Raw genomic sequence first — 11,456 nt, 5'->3', positions numbered from 1 at the left:
GATGCTGGGAGGGATTGGGGCAGGAGGAAAGGGGACGACCAAAGGATGAGATGGCTGGATGGCATCACTGACTCGATGGACGGGAGTCTGGATGAACTCCGGGAGTTGGTGATGGACAGAGAGGCCTGGCAGCTGTGATTCATGGGGTCGCAAAGAGTCGGACACGACTGAGCGACTGAACTGAACTGAACTGAACTTCTAGCCTAGAACTAACATTGGGATGGCTGCATAGTAGGGTGAATATATGACCTAGTGTTGGGATATGGTGAAATATACATTGAAAATCCAAGAATTTAAGCATCACTCCACAACTGGACTCCATGTTTGTTTAGGAATCCTGTTTCCACAAGAAATAAAGCATTATCATTGGTTTTATTTAACCCCATAACCAGGGGGAAGGCTCAAATACCATGACTTTACTCCTGGATTAGAAAACAGGCATGAAGTACTTAACTCTTTTGCAATATTAATTTAAGGATCAGTAAAAGGGAGGAGCCTGGTAGGCTGCAGTCCATGGGGTCGCTAGGAGTCAGACACAACTGAGTGACTTCACTTTCACTTTTTCACTTCATGCATTGGAGAAGGAAGAGCAACCCACTCCAGTGTTTGTTTGTTTGTTTTTACTTTAGTTTTAACTTCACAATACTGTATTGGTTTTGCCATACATTGACATGAATCCACCACGGGTGTACATGAGTTCCCCATCCTGAACCCCCCTCCCCATCTCCCTCCCTATATCATCTCTCTGGGTCATCCTGGTGCACCAAACCCCAAGCATCCTGTATTCTGTATTGAACCTAGACTGGCGATTCGTTTCTTACATGATAGTACCACGTTTCAATGCCATTCTCCCAAATCATCACACCCTCTCCCTCTCCCACAGAGTCCAAAAAGTCTGTTCTATACATCTGTGACTCTTTGCTGTCTTGCATACAGGGTTATCATTAACATCTTTCTAAATTCCATATATATGTGTTAGTATACTGTATTGGTTTTTTTCTTTCTGGCTTACTTCACTCTCCTATAATAGGCTCCAGTTTCATCCACCTCATTTAGAACTGATTCAAATGTATTCTTTTTAATGGCTGAGTAATAACTCCATTGTGTGTATGTACCACAACTTTCTTATCCATTCGTCTGCTGATGGACATCTAGGTTGCTTCCATGTCCTGGCTATTATAAACAGTGGCTGTGATGAACATTGGGGTACATGTGTCTCTTTCAATTCTGGTTTGCTCAGTATGTAATGCCCAGCAGTGGGATTGCTGGGTCATAAGGCAGTTCTATTTCCAGTTTTTTAAGGAATCTCCACACTGTTCTCCATAGTGGCTGTACTAGTTTGCATTCCCACCAACAGTGTAAGAGGGTTCCCTTTTCTCCACACCCTCTCCAGCATTTATTGCTTGTAGAACTTTTGGGATTGCAGCCATTCTGCCTGGTGTGAAATGGTACCTCATTGTGGTCTTGATTTGCATTTCTCTGATAATGAGTGACGTTGAGCATCTTTTCATGTATTTGTTAGCCATCCAAATGTCTTCTTTGGAGAAATGTCTATTTAGTTCTTTGGCCCCAGTTTTTGATTGGGTCATTTATTTTTCTGGAATTGAGCTGCATAAGTTGCTTGTATATTTTTGAGATTAGTTGTTTGTCAGTTGCTTCATTTGCTATTATTTTCTCCCATTCCGAAGGCTGTCTTTTCACCTTGCTTATAGTTTCCTTTGTTGTGCAGAAGCTTTTAATTTTAATTAGATCCCATTTCTTTATTTTTTCTTTTATTTCCAATATTCTGGGAGGTGGATCATAGAGGATCCTGCTGTGATTTATGTCGGAGAGTGTTTTGCCTATGTTCTCCTCTAGGAGTTTTATAGTTTCTGGTCTTACATTTAGATCTTTAATCCATTTTGAGTTTATTTTTGTGTATGGTGTTAAGAAAGTGTTCTAGTTTCATTCTCTTACAAATGGTTGACCAGTTTTCCCAGCACCACTTATTAAAGAAATTGTCTTTAATCCATTGTACATTCTTGCCTCCTTTGTTGAAGATAAGGTGTCCATAGTTGTGTGGAGATAAATCCACTCCAGTGTTCTTGCCTGGAGAATCCCAGGGATGGGGAGCCTGGTGGTCTTGCCATCTATGGAGGTGCAACAGATTTGGACACTACTGAGGCAACTTAGCAGCAGCAGCAGCAGCATAAATGGTTCCCAGGTGGTGCTAGTGGTAAAGAATTGGCCTACCAATACAGGAGACACAGGAGACAAGGATTTGATCCCTGAGTCAGGAAGAGCCCCTAGAGATGGAAATAAGAACCCACTTCAGTATTCTTGGTGTGAAATCTGATGAACAGAGGAGCCTGGTGGGCTACAGTCCATGGGGTCACAAAAAATCGAGCAAGACTCAGTGCCAATAGGGTAATAAATCATGAAGGGAATCAGTCAACGTAAAATTTTGTTCCATTGAAAACACACTGAAGTTGTTTCTCTGGACATAGAAAAAAATCCCTGAGTCCTGTAATAGCAGATGTATTTTCCAGCAATATCATCATTTGTAAGAATAAGGTCACAATGCAGGGAAAAGTCTAATTTTCCAAAAACTAGAAAAAGACTAAAAGAGTTCTGTTTGTGGAGATCTCTTGTTCAAATAGTTGAAAGTTTCAGTTCAGGGATTCCATCACTCAGCACCAAGAGAAATTAGGTTTGAAAAAATTAAAGATGTTGAGGAGGATGCTCATCAGATGGGACAAGAGACTCGAGATGGTGGCAGCCACCGTGTCATTATAACTGGTAGACAGACTTGGGATTCCTAAGGTCTGCTCTCCTGGCACTAAAGTGAACACAGGAGAAGAAGAGCAACCAAACAAAGACTGAGTCCTGAGGCCAACAGAGCACCTGTCAGGGGCTTCCTGGGAGGCACCGCCTCCTGCAGAAAAGAAACAGGTGTTGGTCCAGGAGGCTGAGGAACTCCTGTCACTTTCCTGGGGCTGCCCCTCCCTAACCCCCCAGCCCCGCCCTCACTGAGGGGCTCCTATGTCCTACACCCCCACCCCCACCCCAGGCCCAGCTGCTTTTTGTCACCTCCTCCTTCCTTCCTGCATCACAGAGTCACCCCAGGCCCTGACAGCCCCTGCTCAGGCTCAGGACTGGAGCCAGTGAGGAATCAATCTGCTCCCTTTACTCAGGTCTGGATCCTCCCCGAGGGGGGCCTAAAGGACCAGGGAGGCAGGTCCCCAGAGGAGGGGCTTTGCTTCCTGACAGCCTTGAGGGGCTGCAGGCAAACCTCCTTCCTTCGCTCCCCTCCAGCCTCTGAGCCAGCAGCACACCACAGATCTCAGGACCAGAGTCCCTGCCCCCATCTCTTCCTGGTGCCCCCAGCTGGGCGTCTCTATCCCAGCTCAGGCCCACCATACCCAGGCACCTCTGCTCAAGGCAGGGCCACTCAGTGATGGGGCTCTGGGTCACCAGAAGGCTGGTGAGGTGCAAATCACAGGCTGAACCACAACTGCTGCTGCTCCAGGAGCACAGGCCTGGCCTCACCCCTTCCCCCAGTCTCTCCTGTGGGGCTTCTGCCTTGCCTGCTTGACCAAGCCACTTCCTGTGAGAACAGGCCTTTGGATTTGGTCTGTAAAGGCCTTCCACCCCTTCCTCCTGGATGAGAGCCGGCGCCTCTCATCTTGGCCCTGGTGGGTCCCCTTCCTGCTGACACATCACGTGGAGCCCCCATGCTGCTCTCAGCCCCCGTGAGTCCTGCCCTCCCCCTGACTGCCTGCTATTCTCACACCACCTACCCTGGGCCCTGCCAGCCAGCAGTCTGTGCAACTTCAACAGGCCCCCAGTCTTCCTGCACCCAGCCACCCCCCCCCCCCCCACTTCCCATTGTCATCTGACAGTAAGGAGCTATCAGAACTGAGGCCTGAGCTTGTCTGAGTTCTTGCTGTCAGGTTATATGAGGTTTACTCACCTGGCTCATTTCTAGGATGAGGAGGTTCAGTGAAGGGCAGGGGTTGCATGGGATTCCCAAATCCAGGAGGAAGGTGTGAGAAGGCGTTTTCAGACCCTACTCCAAAGGCCTCTTCTCATATGAAGTGGCATGGGCAAGCAGGCAAGCAGGAGCCCCACAGTAGAGACTGTGGGGAGGGGATAGGCTAGGCCTGTGCTCCTGGAGCAGCAACAGTTGTGACTCAGCCTGTGGACTCCCCTCCTTGTCCCCACACTAGGCCCTGTGCCCCTGCCTTCCCTCTGAATTCTGCCCTCAGTACCTCTTCTTGTAAAGGATCCAGGCTACGATGCCCATTATGACAAAAATGGCAAGAACCCCAAGGGCGATCCAGGTGATGGGACTGATGGCCGGGGCCGTGGGCTGCTCTGTAGGCGGGACTGTGGGCTGCACTGTAGGCGGGACCGTGGTCGGTGATGCTGCAAGGAGAACAAGAGTGAAGCCCTTGTCCAGACCCAAGCTCGGCAGATGCCTCCTCGCTCTCCTGACCGTACCCTATTATGCAGAATTTACACCCATCACATGGAAGCCCCTGAGATAGATCCTCAGACGAGACGGGGGAAGGGAGGAGCCCACTCCTCACAGGGCTCTGACAGCTAATGGGGGAGCAAGGTTTCCAACACAGGCACTCAATCCCGCTATGACATCAGAGATGGTGACATGAGGATACAGTCCTCAGGAGCTACAGCCGAGGTGGTATTGACAGTTTCCAGAAGAAGGATTGGTGACATTTGAAAGAAGATTCTGGAAAGAGGGTACAGTGAGAAATAAACCCCAGAAATCAAAAAGATGTCTACAGGTTTGGAATTAGCAAAATCCATGTTGAGTTGACCAAAGGCTGTGCTGTGAGGAGAGAGTCAGGAGTGGGGAGGAAGGATATGACAGAGTATCCCAGGTCATTGCTCTCCAGGAACAACTCACCTCCCGATGGATCCCTTCCTCAACACACACACACACACACACACACACACACACACACACGGAGTGGGTCCATGTCACCATGAGAGGAGGATCACTTTCTCCTCCCTTCTCACTTACCTGTGGTCTTCAACATTTCCTCCCAGTGCACCATGAAAGCCTGAAGCCAAGCCCGACAGTCTCCCATGGAGACCTTCTCAGGAAGTCGGTCACTGCCCTGTCACTCTCCACTTCTCCTTCATCCATCTGCCTCCAGGGTGATCCACTCTCCAGTGCCATTCTCCGAATCAAAGTGGAGCTCATTTGTCCATTCAGCCAAACTGCCAGGATCCACTGATGTGTCTGTCATCCTCACAGCGACATGCCATCCTGGCCTGCAGGGTGAGGGGGTCTGCTCCCACCATGGGAAAGAAAGAGCTCAGCCTCTGGCTTGACAAATTCTTTGCCCACCTGGGTCCACTTCCCGTGGCCCAGCTAATGTGGCCCTGTGCTCTCCCCAAAGGCCACTCCTTCCACTGGTGCTGGGAGCCAGCATGGGTATCCCACCGATGGCAAAGGTCATGAGGAAAGGGGCCTGACAAAACGCAAAGGCGAGATCAGGCTCGAGGAAAACCCCCTGGCTTTCTCAAACATCTGCCCCCCAAACCACAGTCTGCCTGCCTTACTGCATTATGCTCTCACCAACTCTTCGACATTAACAGGGGCTGTCCCCCACCACCTTTCTCTGGAAAGAGTTAACTTAGAGCTCCAGCTAACAGTCTCCTGCATATGAAAGGACTGTTTTGGCTCAAACCCCTCTGATGGCTCTCTAACTTGCCTTACCCAGACTTTTACAACTACACATGTGATTGTTTATACCCTCCCAACTGTGAGAGGCACCATAGAGCCTTTCAAAGAGTTAAAAAGTGATTAGAGTAGCGCTGGTATATGATTTCACTGTTGAGCCAATACTTGTTGCTAAGTTCCCATATCTCTTACCCACTGTGCATCTGGGAGTATATTTGTTAACATAGTTAAAATGTAAAAAAAATAAAATAAAAAAAAATGTAGCCTTGAAACTAACCACATCAGACTTTTGAGCTAATTGGTTTTTTCTTTGTTGTAACTTACTGCACCTTTGCTCCATGAAAAATGTAACTTTGTTTGATACTTTCTGAGGCTGACATAGATTAGACATATAAAGAAAAAACACTTCAAGGGAAAATAACTTTTCTGGTTGAACAGCCTTTATCAAAAGAGGGTCTTAAAATGTTTCACAGGTCTCCAAGGCCAAAAGATATTGTACACAACATCATTTGTGAAAAAGATATAAAAGTCCTTTTTAAAAATAAAGCTATGTGGTCTTGCTCACCAAAACAGCTTGGTCTCCCCGTGTCAATCATTCTCTCTCTCCCTCTCACTCTCTTTTTTCAGGCTGATCCCTTAGAACATAGAGGCTCCCTGCGTTCACTTATTTGCCCGGTTTCTAGACCTAAATGGAAAGACGTTCTGCGTCTTCACTCCCTCGGGAGACCAGGAGGACACCTGTGGCCTCCGTGAACAGGGAAAACTTCTTATATTGAAGTTTTATTGGCTTTCTATGTAAACCAAGAAATATCAGCCTCTTTCTCTCTATTTTCTTATCTACAACATTCTTTTCTTATCTCTCTTTAAATCAATCGCCGACTCAGTCCCTGCTTCAAATTATCCTAAATCCACCAGGACTAGACCCTGACAAGTGGCGCCCGGAACAGGCTATAGGGAAGGACCAATATCCAATTATATTTTTTACTTATAAACAGTGAATGTAGCTGAGCCCCTAATCTGGCCCTCCTGTACTTGGACTTTCTAACTCACCTCTGGCCATGCGTTTCTCCAGTGTAAAGTCATGCAGTTGGTCCTTGATCCAGTCCCTGATGTCTCTGAGTGTTTCGACCTGTCTTTCCCAGGCCTTTATGGTTTTCACTTCTTCTCCTAGTAGACTTGTGAATATGATCTTAGCATGTCCACAATCATAGGAGAGAAAAACCTCTCCGTCCACCTGCCCTTGAACCTCACACCACAGCTGTCTACGTCCGGGCTGAAGGTCGACGGTGAAGTTATAGGAAAGAGAGTGAGCATCTGTGAAGGCAAAGTGCAATAAGGGTGAGGTTGGGAGAAGAAGACCCATAGGCCTCCTCCCCCAGTTCTGTGAGAAGCAGAGTTGGGCTGCAGGGCTGGGCTGACAGAGCAGGACGGCTCTGCCTGCCGCCCCCAACCCCTCACCAGGTACAACTGAGGAAGACGAAGAAGGCCTCAGTCAGGCAAGAAACACCACAACCCTGCATGTGCCCCATTTCCACTCTGCTCACAAGCTCCCCACGTGGCACTAACAGACACATACGTTTCCCAGGGATGGGCCAGGCTGGTTTCAGAAGGAAAGGCCTAAATCCAGAGGACTGTCAGCTTCTCTCTGAGTGTTCTGTGGAAGATTCAGAGGGTGAGGGGGCTGTTCTAGAGGAAGCGGATCACAGCCAGTGGGGCTGGGGATGGGGAGGATGAGCACAGAACCCAAAATGGGGAAGGGAGGGTTTATAATTATGGGTCACTGGGCTTAGCAAGGCCGGGGAGACATGGCGATCTTCAACTAGAATGGGTCTTGGAAGCCTGGAGAAAGGCCTGGCCTACACAGCATGAAAGAGAAAGTCCAGAACTTCCGAGGCAGGTGGTAGAGGAGGGAATCCAAGGGCTCAGAGAAGTGAACCTGCAGGGAAGACACTGTATGAAAGGGCAGGAAAGTGTGCAGCCCACCAGCTCCATGGAAAAGCCTGATGGACTCCAGGGAGCCCAAGAGGAAAGCGTGGATTGAGAAGCATCTCCCAACAGCTCAAGGATGACTTTTTGCAGAAAGTCAGGGATGGTGGGAAGAGACTATGTTCCTGTGGGCTTCTATCAGGAACAGGGATGGAGTTTGTGGAAAAATCAGATTCCAGGTGGGGGTGCTCTAGGGCAGCAGAAAAGTAGGTGCAGGGATCAAAGTGATTAGGGAGTCTCAATGCCAGTCAGGGCCTGACAGCAGAGAACATGATGCTGGCTCATAGCACAGGGTGATCCTAAAGGAAAACCTATGGGCCGAACCTAGATACAAACTCACTGGACCACTGAAAGAAATAAAGAGAGACAGAACACAAGGCTGATTGATCAGGAAGTCAAAGGCAGCCATCCCTACCAAACATCTGATCCAGGCCCATTTTCCAGATCTGAGCCACTTCTCAGAGCTCAGCCACCAAAGTTAGAAGCCACATTCTAAAGAGGAGGGCCCTTTCATCACCACATCGAATGCAAAAGTCCTTCCATTCTTTCCCAAAGAGCCACATGGTTATTTACTGGGGTAAGTGAACCTGCAGAAGCAGAAACTACTCTCACATTCACATTGCACTAGTGTGTTTCTAATATCTGGCACAGGAACTGTAGCATCATCATGGTCCCCCAAGTGTTGAAGCGATGCTCAGAGTACCAGGCCATTCATGGACAGCAGTCCCAGGTTCTGGTGCAGTGGTTATCACTGGGTCACAGACACACAGCAGTCACTTCACATGCCCTGGACTTGTGACAGGCATGGAGACCTGAGTAGCTAGTAAATTATCGTGGGGTGAAGGCTACCATATTAGTGAATTCCAGATTCAAACTTCAGACTCTACCTCCCCATCCTCCAATAGTCCGTGTACACAATATCCTCTCGAGGGCTGCAGGGGTGTGGTCCCTATCCTATCTCCATTTAACTGCCACTGTGGCCTTAGGTTTCCTGTAATGGTACAGAGAGAAATATCTGAGGCTTTGCAGACCTAGGTCTCTGGTGCAACCTGCTGTCCCAGCACAAAAGCAGTCACAATTGGTGAATGATGAGCATGGCTGGAGCTGCTCCTTGGGCAGATGACCCAGCAGAACCGGTGATGTCAGAGGTGTCTGTGGTCAGACAGGTGCTACATGCCATTTTCTACTTGAAGGCTCAGAACACAGACCCCGAGTGTCCTGAAGCCTAGGCCATCCACTTGCAATGGAGAAAGTCACACCATTTAAACGTGCTCCTAGTGTGGGCCTGGGGCCTGGCAGAGATGAGGCCTCTGGTCATGGACTGGGGTTGCCCATCGTGATGTGGGCTCATCAACCCCAGTCATTAGTTCAGCTAGGCCAGCCATCATAGGATAGAAGTGGTTATGTGTTTTGGCATAAGCAGGGCCACAGGGAACAAACAAGACCCACCAGCAGCTGGCCTAGATGTGACGCTAGAGTTGTTATATGGCCACTATCCTCTGCTCACACCTCTGGATTTCTGTATGGCACTTTGGACCAAGGTAGCTACTCTGTAATAAAGGAGCGGGGGCATTAGCCCATAACTTCCAGATGGTTTTTATTTTCCTAAGAAAAAGTACTTCATGCTGAAGACAAATAATTCCCAAAACTAGTGAAAGAAAGCAAAACTTTAAAGGTGAATCAACTGCATTACCTTGTAGAAGTTAAGAAAAAAAAAGCAGTTGGTAGTAAGATTGTTAGTTCAAATATGTGTGTTTAAACAATTTTAAAACTATTTTGTAAGACTATACCTATACCTCAGAGGCAACTATGTGTAAAAAAATTACACAAACATTTTCAGTTCAAGCTAATAAAAGTGATATTGAGAAAGTATTCCACATCATTAAGTCTGTCTTCAAAAGTTGAGATGCTAAAGCATTCCTAAGGCATGGTGTTCTGGAAGACAAATGTGCTTCTGTGGTGCTGGGTGATGTACGTGACTGGCTGGCTCCAAGTGGGCCTCGACAGGCACCTTCCTCCTGACACTGGGGGACTGTGAGAGGAGAGTCAAACACAGGCTCCCAGGGCTTCATGGAGCTCTGTGAGACACTGGGCCAGCTTCTGGAACTCCACTTCTCCTCTAAGGGAGGCCCAGCACAAGCCATCACATAAATAGTTCATCAGGACAGTTGATAGTCTGGGCTATTTGGTAACCCTCTTTCAGGTACGCAGCCACATCAAACGGGTAGATGTCCACTTAGGACATTTGGTCAGAGTCATAGACACATGGGCTCTTTTAGTAGCAGCATGCTGACTTCTTAGTTGTGGCATGCAGGATTCAGTTCTCCCACCAGGGATCAGACCCAGGCCCCTGCATTGGAAGTGTGGAGTCTTAGCCACTGGATCACCAGGGAAGGCTGGAGAACTCATTATTAACCAGACTTTCAAAAGCCATCCATTGATCCCATGTGTTTGCTGTTCCCTAGACAGTGAGAGTCCATGGGGAACAAGACTTGGAGAGGGATTGGCTTTGCTCTTAACTTGAAGTTGTCATCAATGATGGAGCTCCTGGCTGCCAGGTCTTTGTGGATGACATCCTTCTGACCAGGTAGCTCATTCCACAGGCAATCTGAGCAGCCATGTGAACTAGGTTTTGTTGAGAAGTTTCCTGCAGACTATTGGCCTCTACAACTTTGCACTGTCATAAAAACAATTTAAGATACCCCAGTTCATGTAAGGCAATCACCATGGGCTTTCCCCTTTTTCTGTTCACACATGGGTAATAGGAAGATTTCTGTGATGAAGATCTCGTAGCTCACAACTTTCAGGGAGCATCGTAGTCACCTGAATTTCAGAAGCTCGATCTCTAATTGTTTTTTACAAATGCTTGTTGCTTTTTATCTGGATCTTTTTCATCTACATAAACTCCATGGAAAGTACACCAAAAGGTACCTTCTTAGAGTACTTCTTTTGAGTTCCTCTCCCTGGATAGATATTTTGATATCTTTCACCTTAGCTCTGGCCTCCAAAAGAGCGACACTTCTCAAGTCCTCCTCTACCCACAAGGTCGGATAACTGGACATGGGACTTGTACTGTTGGGTGTGTTGCCTCTCACATACTGACACATCTGGGAATGACTGGGACTGAGACAGCCCTTGGGAACTACTGCTGGCGCTGATACTACCTTCCAGTTCAATCCTTTTTACGATGAAGATGCAAAACAGCTAATATAGTACTGCAAGAGATATAACTGGACAGCAAATCCCTAGGCTGATATAAAACACACGTGCAGACACGGCTGGAGCTGCAAGTACAGGATCACAAATGGGTTCCTCTGCTCGTCGTTTTTGTCCAAGGCTGAAGTTTTCCTTCCTCAATTTCTGGATGGCAACTTTTCCTTCGTTTCAACTCTAAGATGTGAAGCTTTTTGAAGTTACTGTCAAGTTGAGCTGCATTTAGTATCATAACTTCAGAATCTACTTTTCCAGGACAGGACAGCTCGAGCCCAAACAGTGATACAGTGCGTGGGAGTTCTGGGGCGGGCGGGGGGGCCCGGTCTGCAGGCAGCATAGCGAACCCTAGCTGTACGAGTGGCAACCTGCAGATCCCATCCCAGGGAGACAGCCCTGTACATCCATCCTGCTGTGAGTGCCCGCCTCCACGCCAAGGAGAAACCAGGCCACCTGCTGCCGCCACCCAGCCCAAGCCATTGATAGATGAATAGCTCCTACACTGGCCACCCTGCTGGTGTTAGCTGATCCGTGATGAAGAGCACTGGTCCTTCAAGAGGCCCAGAGC

General features: G+C 48.1%; 2 pseudogenes; both read right to left on the bottom strand.

Moving 5' to 3' along the window:
- Nucleotides 1-4,110: 4,110 nt before the first annotated feature.
- Nucleotides 4,111-7,055, bottom strand: LOC108635513 (annotated as a pseudogene).
- Nucleotides 7,056-10,061: 3,006 nt separating this feature from the next.
- LOC108635512 lies at nucleotides 10,062-11,228 on the bottom strand (annotated as a pseudogene).
- Nucleotides 11,229-11,456: the final 228 nt, after the last annotated feature.

This window comes from Capra hircus, unplaced genomic scaffold, assembly GCF_001704415.2.
Source record: "Capra hircus breed San Clemente unplaced genomic scaffold, ASM170441v1, whole genome shotgun sequence".
In the NCBI taxonomy this organism is placed as follows: domain Eukaryota; kingdom Metazoa; phylum Chordata; class Mammalia; order Artiodactyla; family Bovidae; genus Capra; species Capra hircus.
The sequence above is the reverse complement of the archived record's forward strand: the minus strand, read 5'-3'. Positions and strand labels throughout refer to the sequence as shown.